The sequence below is a fragment of the Paramormyrops kingsleyae genome, chromosome 19 (assembly GCF_048594095.1).
Source record: "Paramormyrops kingsleyae isolate MSU_618 chromosome 19, PKINGS_0.4, whole genome shotgun sequence".
In the NCBI taxonomy this organism is placed as follows: Eukaryota; Metazoa; Chordata; class Actinopteri; order Osteoglossiformes; family Mormyridae; genus Paramormyrops; species Paramormyrops kingsleyae.
The window spans coordinates 3650183-3664595 of record NC_132815.1 but is presented as its reverse complement, the minus strand read 5'-3'; the positions used below and the strand labels follow the sequence as shown (position 1 = coordinate 3664595).

The window sequence follows — 14413 nt, the reverse complement described above, 5'->3', positions numbered from 1 at the left end:
TAGTGTGTTAGCTACAAACCGTGTTTTTATAGGCGTGGTGGTGCACACTCATTCTATTATATCAAACTTACCCACGTCACCTATTATCAATCAGGAGAATGCATGTAATTCATAATGCTACTATTGGACGTGGTTTCACCTGGGGAATAAAGGCCGGCATCGCCCTGGTCGTGTCACTTTGTAGCGAGCGCCAGCATTTTATTTGCAGCATTGTAGCATTGTTAGCCATCAAGTTTTACAGTTTTACAATCACAGAACAATTTGGGCTCGTTGGTGTGCGACAATGGGCATCTAACCACCCGGATGCTAAATTTAAGTGATTATGAGATAAAAATATGCAGTAATTTGCAGGGCCAGCCTGCCCTGTAGGCAACGAAGGCGATCGCCTAAGCTCATTTAATTAGGGGATGCAAAGGAACCAGTGAAAAAATCAGAAGAAATATCTCTGGTTGCATTCTGTGACGTTACAGACATTTACACTAGTTTTAATATTTCATTACTTTTCTTGTAAAACAGACGCGATGTAATTGGCAGCCAGATTCATTGTGATTCCAAAATGTTTTTAATATAAATGAACTGGGGGGGGCAGGGGGAGCTCAGCAGGATCTAATGCCGGACATGTTTATAATACAGAAAATTCCTGGACACCCCACCCCCCTCAAAAGAAAGACTCCTTCCGTGAATGAAAAAATGTGTGTTTGTTATGAATGTCACGAAGCCTGGAACGCGTAAACTTCGCCTAAACTGTCAGGTATGTCATTGAAAACATTCCAGCACTCTTTTCACGGGTGTTGCTGTAGTCTACAGGGGTGGATGTCTCAGGTTTAGCAAAGCCCGCATTTGCAGGTGGGGGGAGAGCTTTTTGCCCTTTTTCTTGAGAGCTACCTATCTATCATGCAGCAGAACTACTAGACAAACACGCACGGGGATTGGACGGCTCACAGTGGGGGGGCTGGAGAAGCCGCTTATCTGTTCTCAGGCTGACAGGAAGATCCCTGTGGTCCTGGTATCACCTTGTCCAAACCTGGGGAGGGGGAGCGAGTGTGGCGGGGGCTGGGGGCTTTGACAGTAGGTGGATGCTGTAACAGAACATGTAATAGCAGCACGGCGAAATAACCGTGCATGGATATCAGCTCTGAGGTTATAATAATAATAATAATAATAATAATAATAATAATAATCATGATAATAATAATAATAATAAAGCTGTTTTATCTGAAAAAGTCTTTAAGGATCCAATTAGGCTCAGGTTATCTGCAGGGCAACATTCAAACTTACGCTGTTAGTGTCAACCGCAGAGGGAAAAAAATGTATTTTACATTTCAAAGGTGTTCATACTCTGTACTCCAAGCCTTCATTTCAAAAGCTTGGGTAATTTGACAAGACACCTCTGTCTTGTTTTCATGGCCCCGTGGAATTCAGTGCTGTATCTTTGACCATCTCTCGGCACACGGGGGCCAAGTAGACGCAGACAGACCCTGGCGGCTGACAGACCCGCGTCGGCCAGTGCGGAGTTCCCCTTCACTGCACAACTGCATCATCACAGACCCGCGTCGGCCAGTGCGGAGTTCCCCTTCACTGCACACCTGCATCATCACAGATACACTATGTGTGTGTGTGTGAGGATTAGGTTTATATGACATTGTGGGGACCAATTGTCCCCCACAATGTGATAAAAACCTGTTATTTTGATGTTGTTGAGACCATTTATTCAGGTCCCCACAAACATATAATTACAAACCTGAGTTTCTGTGTGTGCGTGCGTGGGTGTGTGTGCATGTTTGTATGTGTGTGTCTGTGTGTCCATGTGTATCTGTGTGTGTCTGTATCCATTTCTTTATAAACCTGATCCTGTGCATATCAGGTTTATATAGAAAACAATACATCTTTTCATATTTTTATGTATATATAACCCACAAAATCTGTATGAATTTAATAAAATTCTTAATAATACATATTGAATCATTGTGGATCACTGGTATGGATCACTGGTATGGATCACTGGTACAGTACCATGAGGCTCACTTCAGCCACATGTTTGATAATCTATGATATATAACATCGCCACTGCATATCATTGTTCCTCCGGCTTCGTGCTCCGAATCAAGATGAAAACGGCCGGCGATGAGAAATAAAACTGAGGTCATTAAATATCACATTGGGCTGAGATTATGAGCAATCTTTAATTTTGGCGGCTAATCTATTGGAGCAGTCATTGTTGCATTCTAATTTTGTTTGTGCTGTTACTAGGCACCTGGTCTTTCACTAGAAACTTGGGTATAATGTAACAAACCATCCAGTTGTAGGTCATTATCATATCTTCTAAAAGGCGTATGAGATTTACATTATATGGAGGAGTATCACAGTACTGAAGACTTTACTTATTTTAGTAAGGGTAGGCATCCTGGTCATGGGAGCTTGTCACTGGTGACTGACCTTTATGAATTAGTAGGAAGTATTTACATTAGCATTAAACAATGTGAATATCAAAAAGCAACTTTCTAATTTTTATTTATAAAAAATTCAACGTTGCTTTCATTGCCAGTATCATCACTATCTTTAATTATACTCACGTACACGGACCATTATTGCTGGAAATAGTTTTTTTCAAATACTGGGTCTCATTTTTCCACCTGTATGTATGCTGGTGCCTCGACTACTTTAGTTTTTTCCCCCCATTATATAAATAAGAAAACAGTTCAATGTCAGCTGTTTCCACATGATTAAAAGACCTTCCAGATGCGTGACTGAATCGCATTTGCATTCACTATTTAGTCACTAAGAGGACCTAGAATGAATGCTTCAGTTAATGACTATATTGTTTTTCAGAAACTAGTTTCAATGCTCCGGTGAAATATTTATATTTTTTTAAAGCTATATCATGTTTCACATGATGAAATCCAGACTTTGTTAACATAAAATAGTAATCCATTCCAGAATTCCAAGTCACATAGTAAATTATAACTGATTTGTAAAAATAAAAAAAAAAAGCTAAACACAAAACTAACTAAATTATTTCTATTATGTTTACCAGTAAATATTTCAGCACTTCTATAGTACATAACTGTATTTTTATGCCATGCGGTAATTTAATTTTCGGGGGCATTTTTGTATATATGGCAGAAACTATTTTCTGTGTTTTTGAGTTGTTTTGTTTTACCTGGTTTTGGCTTATGTACTTGACTTACAAAGAAATGATCTTGTCTACTAAATACTGGGTGAGAAATAATTACATTTCTTATTAATTACATTTTTTCTTTCAAATCCATCCATTTTCTTTCAAATCCATTCATTTTCCCCACTCCATTTTGGGCAGGGTTGCAAGGGTTATTTAAATCATATTTTCTTTTTCTTGACAAGGGATCATTTGTTAGTTTTTGTAGCAATCCCACCCCCTCCCACCCCCCCGAAATATACCCACGTAGCCTACAGTACTGTTGTGTACAGTAAAATATAGTGCCATTACTGAGAATTTATTGAGAATAACCTTACAGTCTCACCAATTGTGGGATTCTTGTGGCTCTTCAGAGTGCTATCTTTGCACAATTTCACACAATTACATGCTCCTGTTATTGTGTAACCCCAAGTGCATTTAATGTTTCAAAGTCGTAAAAGGCAGGAATGTGAGGATAGTGAATATATTTCTTTTCATTTTAGGGTTTCTTGTGTTATGCACTTAAAAATGTGCAACATTTACTATCACAAGAAAGAAATACATCAAGTGAAATCTATCTGTAAAGGTTGAACATATTGAACTGTAGAAAGCTGTTCAGCGGCCAGGGAACTGTCCTTTGGTTGCAGCTAAATGTTGTGCCCATTGAAGTTGTACACAACGCTTGCAGACCTTACCTGAGATACACCGAAAAACAGAATGTGCTATTTTGTTGCTCACGCTTTTGATGGAAAGTGATTCCCCGGCTGCAAACGCTTCCCACGTTAGGCTCTGAGCTGATCTTGTGTTTGTAGGTTCTCCGGAACCTTCTGCCCCGCAAAGCAAACAGCCCGTGAAATATGTGTAGTCATTATGACATCATTAATCAGTGTCATGGCGACGTCTGTGGAGCACGGCGAGGCGCAGCGCCGCCATTGTCCAGATCGCCAGCACTTATCTTTTCAGCGCTCTGTCTTTCTGTCACAAACCCCTGTCATCTTTTGGCCTCCAGACATTTAAAATAGCTGTCGAAAATCCATTTGCATAAAACATGGTCTCAGACAGTTTCAAGCCTTTCCGTTCCATTATCTGTTTGCTGGTCAGTCGCCTTATTTTTGAAGTGCCATCACTTTCTTATTTCATCAGTAATCTTCAGGCATGGGTTTCCTGATTAAAGCCGTATCTGTAATACGAGTCTGGTTCTTATTACATTATGCTGCATTAGGAAACCAATCACAGTTCTATTACCAGACTTAAAATTTCTGTGCTTGCTGAATACAGGAAATACTGACACCAAGACTCATTACTGCATGCGTGCGGAATGAGTACCATTTTTTCTGTAGCTGTACAATGTATTTGTAATGGATCAAATCTAGAGGGAATTTGCAAAATTGTGAAAACAGCAGAGTAAAAGCCCAGTACATTAATACAGGATGTTTGAAACAGGCCTGCCACATGGATATATAAAGATTATTTAAATCAGAGAAGCAATACTCAGAGAATGAATAGCAGTCAAACAAATACATAAGTGTGTACCCTCAATTAAACCTTAAGAAGAATCACGCAGGGGATGAAGGAGATGATTCTCTCTTCTCTCTCGCTTTCTTGTGTCTCAGAACACCGCTCTCTTTCCATTACGCACATTTCAGCCAATGCTGTTTATGCTTAGCTGGGTGGCATCAATGAAACTGCAGGCAGCCTTTGAGGGTGTCCCAGGCAGCCCCCCCCCCCCTCCCCATCTGATCAAGAAAGAATCATGAGTGCCCTCGTTAACATTAAAAGCTGAACAATAAAATGGTCGTGGGCTTGGGCTTACTTTCAGTATTTCAAATGCATTTTTTAAAGGAACAAAGCGTGCAGATTGGCCCAGATATAGATTCATGCCTAGTTAAAGTAAGATGTCAGAATCATGTTGATTGATGTCAGATGCGAGTTATGCTCATCGTTAACTCCTATTATCTCCTGAGCCGCGATTTGCTCTGATCTCTACATAACAACATTCATCCCTCCAGTCCGAATGTAAATGTACATTACTGCTGTGATCAAAGTGATTAGGTCTGATCACTCTCTGGCTACACACACATGAGGATGCATCACAATGAAACACCGGCGTCAAATAAAACCGCAGAGTTCCACGTAGGTAGGAAGTTCTTTGAAGTCTGATGCCAGCAGAACAACATCTCCAGTGCTGGTTGGGCACGATTTCTAAAAAACTCGCGTCTTCATTTTTGTATGCATTCGATGCAAGGAAGACTGACTTTTAAGTGTGGATGTTTTAGTTGAATGTGTGATTTTCACACAGCTAAAAATATACCAGTGCAAAGGCATTATATTTCATGCTTATGCATGAATAATCCTTAGGTCTTGTCTGTTTTATCTGACCACCCATTATTCAGGAGGAAAAAACCCCCATGTTTAAGATGCCAGGAGAAAAGCCTTTTTTTAGGTTAGTGTCTAGAAGCATCGCGGTGAACGACTGAACCTGACCGAAATGTTCTGCTAAATGACTGTCGTATCACACACCCGATTCACATTAAACCCATTATCTGTGGCCGCCCAGCTTTTCAGATCCTGCATTTTTCATCGCAGTGACACACATCGCAGTGACACACATCGCAGTGACACACATCACAGATGACGGAGCCACTGCGTTTCCAGCCCACATTTTCCACCAAAAAAACCCAAAATTATTGGGAGGCGTAGAAGAGAAACATGCATGTGACACCAGAGCTGAGTATATACAGCTCGATAGTGTCTGACCGAGGGGGGGTCGGGGGTACCCATGTGTTTCCCATAAGTGTGGTATCATGAGCTTCCAATGTTAGGCCAAACCAGTCTACTGCAGAGATAAAAATGTGCTTGTGAAATTGTGATTTCGGTTTGACTTGTTGGTAAAGGTTGCCGTAAGATGTAAGAAGGCACAACAAATGCCCCCCCCCCCCACACCCCATGATCAGTGATCATTTTTGGCCTCACGTTTGCATTTCTCAACTGCAGAGGAAACATTTCTGAGGTGCGGTTGCCTCTGACTGAGGTACTGGCCATGTGTAGCTCTGCCACTGTCATCACCGCCTGCATTACAAACACTGCGAAATCCTTACATATCTTATGTGTTGATGTTGTCATACCTTGATTTTATTTTTTTTTGCACTTGTCCTCGTCTATCTCCGCACTTCATGTATATAAGTAGCACTGCAGTCCTGGAGAACTTATTTTGTGTCGCTGCATGTTGTTTAACTGTATATAGTTGGTGTGACAATAAAGCCGCACTTAACTTGAGTTGACATGCAGAGCACATGTGTGTAGGTACACATACGTACTGTATTGTGTTTATTAGCTGGGATTGCCAGCGTGCTATGGAAGTGCATCGTGTGACAGGTCAACTAATGTCATCGGCCTTACGCAACATTTCCGGCAACAAGACACTAACTTATCACGAGTATTCCCTGGAAAGGATTATGTAACACATCCAAATGTTTTTGTAGTGTGTTTTCTTACTTGACATATTTAAATGCCATGAACCAAAACTTATGTGATTTGTATTATATATGTATATATGTGTGTGTGTATATATCTATATGTATATATATAGTCAGTGGAACTTTTTTCCCAGTGGTGTGCAAGTTTTTCATTATGCACTGATAATTCGTAAAGTCAGAAATCACCAATGAGAAGGCAGGGCTGCGAGTCATCCAGAGGCCAGCGCAGTGCTCTTCCAGTGCTTTCTGACGGCTTTAGAACTCCGCCTCGCCTCGGCACACAGCCTTAACATCCCTTTCCTTACTTTCCCTCTTACATCCTGCCCGTAATTAGCTCTCGAACCTCTTTTCTTTTCTGTGAGGACGCCCGTAAGCTTTTGCAGATACACAGGGCTCCTCAAAATAATCAAGTAAATTATATCACTTCTAAACACACATTAAGGAAAGAGTAAATGGGCCATTTACATTATAATGCACATCATTTACTAACTATAATTCTAATCAGGTTTGCACAAATATAAATGCTGATGACTGAATTCCCAGTGTCCCATTAGGTTTCATCAAGTTACGATGAACACCATTTACGCCCCTCGTTATTTTTGGTGCACAGCATATTGCCAACAGTCTTCAGGATCTGCATCTGTTATCTTGACACAGTGATTGTAATAGTCTAATGTGTTACATTAAGCATAACAAATCTATCTAGCTATCTGCGTCAATGTACTGAAAGACATGTCTCCTACTCCCAGAACCACCCGCCCGATACACAAACACTCACATAGAGCGGGGGGGGGGGGGGGGACACAGAGTTTAAGTTTCAGCACACAGGACAGCCGAGGGAGTATGAGAAGTTCATTTAGATTTATCAAGAAAAAATCAAGAACGCAGAATAAAGCAACCGAATCTCCGCTGGGACCTTTTTCAGCTCCTTCATTTGCATAAAGGTCCGCACATCAAACGCGGAGATGCCCTTTTTAAAATATTAATGTGTAGCTTGTTTCAAACTCCCTCACTGACTTGTGCCACCTTTTATCAAAGGCAAAGGGAGAGTGAGAATGAGCCAGAGAGAGGCGTGTGTGTGTGTGTGTGGGGGGGGGGGTCTCTGTCTTTTTTTTTTTTTTCCGATGTCCCACTTTTTCTGCCATTTTTATTGGTCAGCTCATCAGTGCTTCTGCCTTTGGGCTTGACGGCCAGCGTTTGAAAGCCTTTCCTTCTTCCTATAGACTGCAAGCGCCTTATCTCCCCTGAGGAAATTAGGCTTACCAGCATAATTTACACTTTGGAGTGAGTACAAATATATTTAAAGACCGTGGTAATGCACGGATGATAACCCTGCATAGGAGAATTAAAGTGCTGTGCAGGCAGTGTCTAGGGCAGCAGGCGGGGTCCTGGGGAGGCACGTTTCGCAGATGGAGCTCCGTGCCACTTTGCTGTCGTCTATTGCTCTTTATATTGCTTTGCTCTTACATTACCGTTACTGTTATTTACTGTCCTTTTGCTGCACTGCTATATTTTTTCCTATTGCCAACTCATCCTAATGCTGTAGATCTTGTTACCTACAGAATGGAGATGCCATGTGTTTAAGAATTCTAGCGGCAAATAAACCTCTCTTGGCTCCTGATTCTTGTCTCCTCACCTTTGCAGACCAAGCTTCTTGATGTACTACAGCTAGTCAAAAAGAAACACACACATCTGGATTTGTTTTGCTGGGAGAGGAATTTTCCACTTTGAAAAATCTTCGTGATATTTTTCGCGTGTATCGAGGCTGCTGCCGGTGCAGAGTGAGTGGCCAATTTGGGGTCTGAATCCTTCCCCCAGCTCTGTATGTGTGTGCGTGGAGTTTGCATGCTCTCCGCATACCGGTGTGGGTCTCCTCAAGCAGTGCGTGTCCGTGATGGGCTGGCATCCCATCCAGGCTGCACCCCAGCCCAGTGCCCTGTGATGGACTGGCATCCAGGATATCTCCTACCTCGCCATGAACCTGTTCTGGATAAGGGGTCATGCAAAAATGGATGGATTAGAAAGAAAGAAAATGGTCCCATTATGTTTACCTGTAATGTTTTTGCCAAAATTAAGGTCCTACTCTGCATTTTAAATAAACTGATGTGCTTTATTTCAGTTTGTTGTTTTTTACTATTTCTGATATTAGTTTTGTTATTATTTTTCCAGCAGTAGAGTATAATACTCTGTTACTGCATAGATGAGACAATACTGTTGCACACTCTGTGTGTGTGTGTGGGTGTGTGTGAGGATGAGGGAGCGTGTACTCAGTACGCTACAGGGATCCGATTTAGTGCTGTTTTTTTTTTCCAACAAATGTTCTGAAAGAAATTGTAATTTATCAAATTTCACAGTTACACACCCCATGTGCTCCTCATAAGTAATTCTCATAGCATTTATCATAATATCAGAGTAATATTATGCCATTTATCAAAGGTAATTGTGGTTTGGAATATTCCTTCAAATTGAATAATATCAGAGAAAAAAAAAGTTTATATTGAATTCAGATTTCATATTGATGAGAGCTTCTCCAGAAGTAAACAAAGCAAAGCAATACATAATAACAATGCCAAGCCTCAAAGCTCAAAACCTTCAGTAGTATTTTATTAAAGAAATAATAAGTCACAGAATCTATTCCAGAGTTGTTCCTGTTACCTGGCACACTCATGCATTACACATGCTGTATCCTTTTTCCTTGTGCTCTTCGCCAGTCGCCCTCCATTCTGCTGCTTTCGGGATGCACGGCACTGCAGGGCCACTGTTAGCGTGTCGCCACTCTGTTTGTTCACGGTTTCATTTCAGATCTGTCCCGTCGCCGTGTCGCGACGCATGTGGCCTGGTCTCTGATGGATTTGCCGTTCCCCGCTATAGGTAAATCCGGTGCAACATTTCTCAGAAAAACTCCTTAATATTTCTGACAGGGTAAACAAGGTGCGTGTGCGTGCATTTATAAACATCAGACCTGAACAGATTTTACTCAGATGCGCTCAGAACGGATTCGGTTTGGGCTGAGGAGCTATAAGGAACCATAAGGCTTGTTTGAATTGGAGCAACAATTGGGCTTCACAGTAAAAATCAGACGGTGTGAGAGTCAGTATCCTATGTAGTCAACGCGCCGGCTTTCTAAACAGGACACAAAGCCACAGAGATAGGAAAGGTTGTATAGTTTAGTATTCATTGTGCTTTTTAAAAATATTGCTTATGTATTATGTAATATATTTCTCAAATGCATAACGCCAAAAATGAAAGGAATATACATAAGTGAAATGGCTCCCTTCACGCATTTATAGAACAAACCCATCCACTGGGATTTAAATCCTGCCCGTTCTTTCTGTGACCGTGTGGCTCATCCTCCATTTCTGACATCTCACTGTTTGGCCGCGTGCCAACAACCGCAATATGCATGTTATTATATTTTTATCAGATGCATTATGTCACATAAATGAGAGGGAAAACAGAAAATCCTCCCAAAGGTCTTCACCGGCTTCTATACTCTATTCATTTTTTTGTGGCAGGAGTTCAAATGAAATTCACCGTAAAGGATCGGAGGCAACAAATGCCTTTTGAATTAAAGGTTAATGTTCCACCGCGTGCCGTCGCCAGCGTTTCAGAGCAATCAATATACGATGCTAATCTCTCCTGGATGTTTATTATTATATTTGCAGTCATTTATATCTGCACATCGAGCTGAAGGTACTGCTGATGCAAGTAACAACACCCAGCTAAAAATAAAAGCGAATATTAAAAATTAATCATGTCACATGTAATAACTCATGCGGGATTGGCATGAAAAGCACGTACAGAGAACCATGCACACCAGCCTTAAACTACTGAATACTACTACTACTGATAATAAGTATAATAATTATTATTAAATCATAATAATAATGCATATTATTATTATTATTAGTGAAAACAACAAGGGACAGCATGGTAATACGGTGGTTAGCACTGTGGTCTCACACCTTGGGGCCCTGTGCTCGAGCCTCCACCAGGGTTCCGTGTGTGTGGGTTTCCTCTGGGTACTCTGGTCACCCCCCCAGTCCAAAAACATGCTGAGGCTAATTGGAGTTACCAAATTGCCCACAGGTGTGCCAGTGTGAGTGAACAGTGTGCCAGTGTGCCCTGTGATGGGTTGGCACCCCATCCTGGGTTGTTCCCTTTCTTGTGCCCATAGAGCTCCTGGTTTCCCTGAGTGGGACAAGCTGTTACACAAAATGGGTGGATTAATAATGCATTTTCTATACCTGCTTATTCAACTCAGGGTCACTGATCCAGAGCCTGTCCCAGGACAGGGTGCCAACTCTTTGCAGAATAATAATAATAATAATAATAATAATAATAATAATAATAATAACAATATGGTATAATTAATTACAGTAATAGTTGGACAAAAGAAGTCCAGTGAAATATGCTTGTCCACACTTTTGGGACTTTGCCCCCCTACCTTTCTTTGTGTCCTTTCTCTGGCCATCGATGTCTTTTCCCCTCCAGTTCTATTCCATTAACACTAAATGAAAATGTCCTGGCCACCAGCCAACGTCCCATTCAATTTTAAAAGGTAATCTTTAAAAGGTAATTTGTGAATTCCTAAATCAGCCTTTTAACTGACTTTTAACGAGTTAATATAACTAGTTTGGTTTAATGAAGAAATCACCATCATTCGAATCCAACATAGTTCAGCTCTTTACATTCCCCCAAGCCAGAGTTTGCCTTTACATTCTGTGAATCTCCATATGTGTCCGATACACAGCCAGGGGAGAGACGCCATTGGCATAATGTTGGCGAATATGTACTTCTATAGTTTGCATTAAACAGCAGGCAGGCTGGCAAAGGCTGACAGTATTTACTTTATCCTGGCCGTCAGCACTGGCGGTCACTGTTTCAGAGTAAATGGGTTAGAAATATCGGAGCGGGCGCTGATCAGGTAACAAACGCACTGAAAAATCACCCCAATTATAAGTTTATCGCAAGACTTATCAGAAGTTAATGAACTGCCTGAAATGTGGTCTTCGCCGTGCAATAGGCTGGGGACCACAGCGGCTACGCAAGTTTAATTGAGGTAATATAGTATCGATTTTCTCCCCTTTTCTGCGCTGCTTTTACAGCTGCTACGCTTCGGGCATGCGAGTGACTAAACAGTAACAAGCGCTATGCTTTACTGAGTACCGTGTCACTGGTAATGACCTAATTACCTGCATGATAAACAGCCTCTTCTGGTCATTTGTCACATGGTTTCTAAACCCAGCAGATGCTGTTTGGACTTTAAGCAAACTACGGTGTACCGAAAAATGCGTTCGGATCGGCAGATGAGCGACGAAGCAATAAATAAATAAAGTAGCTATATAAAAGCAATGCTAAAATGCAAAGGGCATTACAATGGCTCAACCTGAACTTTAAAGCGTAACTTTCCCCGCCCCTTCCGAATCTCCAGTACAATATATACTTTTTCTGTCATCTTGTACAATCGCTGCTAAATATGGTGTCACATTTCATCTTATTTTGTAGGTAAACTCTGTCCCTTATTATTGTTATTTTTTGCCTCTAGTGAATATTGCCTTTGTCGCCTTAAAAAGGACAATTTAGAGAGTATTTCTCTAAGTTCTTAACCAATATCCAACCATTTTTTGGATTATTCACTTCCCTTCTCTACATACGAGCAGACCTAAAGGAACCAGGGTTTAATTTATGTCTATAATATTAAGAAAATAATTGACCTTCAAAACGAAATGAGAACAGGCGTGCGATCAGACTAACAGACATTTTGAAGCTCTATTTATAGTTAATAGGTCTATAGGAGTTAAAATATCCTTGCATGAATTACATTTTATAGAGCACAAACAGTGTCTTTGAAAATTAGAAAACCAGCATATCAGTAAGTGCAATAAAGCCAAATTTCCTTCTGTAACGTAGTAAAAAGTTTTGTAAAAAAAATATTGAATAAATGAATGAATATGCAACAAATTACCTTTCCCGTTTGCTTCAGTTACTTGTCTGCTATGACTTTTATGCCAACAAAGGTCAAAGAGAAGTCTGGTCAAACACATTTATTAATAGTCTCATCGCAAGACACATTTAATCACTGCTGGGGCTGAACTCTTTCAACAGGTTCTGCCCTGACGGGGGGGGGGGAGCTTGAGGAGCCGAGAACCAGACGTGAAAATCTATTTCCGCATCCAGTAGAATCTGTGACCTCCTCAGAGAGCCGGAAATCTGAGCTTCCTCTGCATTCCCAGCGTCGGCGGCCTTTCGAGTTCCTCGGGGGCTTCCTCATCATAGCTGCAGACCAAAAAATGGAGGTCAGGGAATGCAAGGGAGAATTAAGGGAGCAGACTGACGGAGGAGCCTCAAAGCGCCGTTGAGGGCTTTGACATTTTGCATTGCTTTGCTTTTGATGGACAGTACGGAGCCTCAGCGGGTAGCTGTGTGATCCTGGGCTGTAATCGGGCTCCTTCTCAGTTCTTATCACTTCCTGTACATCTTCCTATGTCTTCACTGGATCCTCCGACTCCCTCCTACAATCCAAAGACAAAGTTTCCTGGTGAATCGGTGACTGAAATGACACTTAATTTGCCATTTGCGAAAGGCCAAGTACATCGGAATGTTTCTTTTTACATTTCCCATCATGCTCTGCCGTGAGACTCAGATGTGATGGTAGAAGTGAGACTCAGGGTCTAAACACAGGGTCAGCTATTTATCTGCTGCCCCTGAAGCACTTCGGGGGATTAATGGACTTGCTTAAGGGCCCAAGGGACACGTAACTATTCTGCCATAGGCTGGATTCAAACCAGCAGGAGCCAATCAGAGATACACAGCTGAAGATGCAGAGTTATACATGGTAGGTGTTGGTGTGCGTGTGTGTTTGTATATAAGCAGCCAGTGATGAAGTAGCATCCTGTGTTTTCTGTATAATGTGGGAAGGACCCTAAATACCAGAGGAGGTGCCAGGAAAGTTCCACCAATATCACACAGTTTTATATCAGCACAAATAAAATTAGTTCTGTTGCATAAATGCATTTTGTATTCCACGTGTTTTTAAATACACCCTTGTGTGTGCGCTGGGGAAGTGCTGCAGATCGGCGTGGACGTTGCGGGACAAACGGCGGGCGGTGGGCGGTTTGATGAATGGCCCTAACGGGTTATTTAAGGAAGGGATATGCAATTAAACTCCGCCTTGGATGAGTCATTCCTCCGCCACATATAGCGTTTTAAACGAATTGCAGTTAGACACAGATTTTCACATTAAAAAGCTCCCTTTCGGCTGGGAGTCAGCTGCATTTTATTATGATACTTAATATCTATATATTAAGTGCAGGCAGTCTTCAGGTTACGAACGAGATCTGTTCCCTAAATCTGCTGTTAAGTCCAATTTGTAGGTGAGTCAGGAAAATAAGGATATAGTACATAATAATAATTTTGCACCAATAATAAAAGTAACTTTATACGGTACTGAACACCGAGGCGACGAAGCACTGAAGCTGCGCAATGTTTTCACGAGCGTCACAAAGGAGTGCATGTCGTTAGTACGAAACATTGAATTTTGCTCAAATTTTTTACGTAATAGGCGGTATGGCAGTCAGTTTGTATGTACGAGCTGTCTGTAAGTCGGACGTCCTTAACCTGGGGACTTCCTGTAAGCTGTAGTTTGGCTAAATCCAAATTATGGTTTACGTATTTTATTCGTTAAATGAATGTTCTTTCTGCTTCTGTGTGGGCCTCCTCTGGGATCTCTCACGAGTTATGGGGCTCAGTGTCTTTTCACACTGCCCTTGTGTGAGCCCTG

General features: G+C 41.5%; 1 long non-coding RNA gene across 1 annotated transcript; it reads right to left on the bottom strand.

Annotated features, from left to right (window-relative positions):
• Positions 1 to 12662: 12662 nt before the first annotated feature.
• LOC140581046 (uncharacterized) lies at positions 12663 to 13302 on the bottom strand. The gene is made up of 2 exons (XR_011984128.1): positions 13226 to 13302; positions 12663 to 13145 (listed from the first exon to the last, which is right to left on the bottom strand). It is a non-coding gene; the product is annotated as an uncharacterized lncRNA (long non-coding RNA).
• Between the last annotated feature and the right edge of the window lie 1111 nt (positions 13303 to 14413).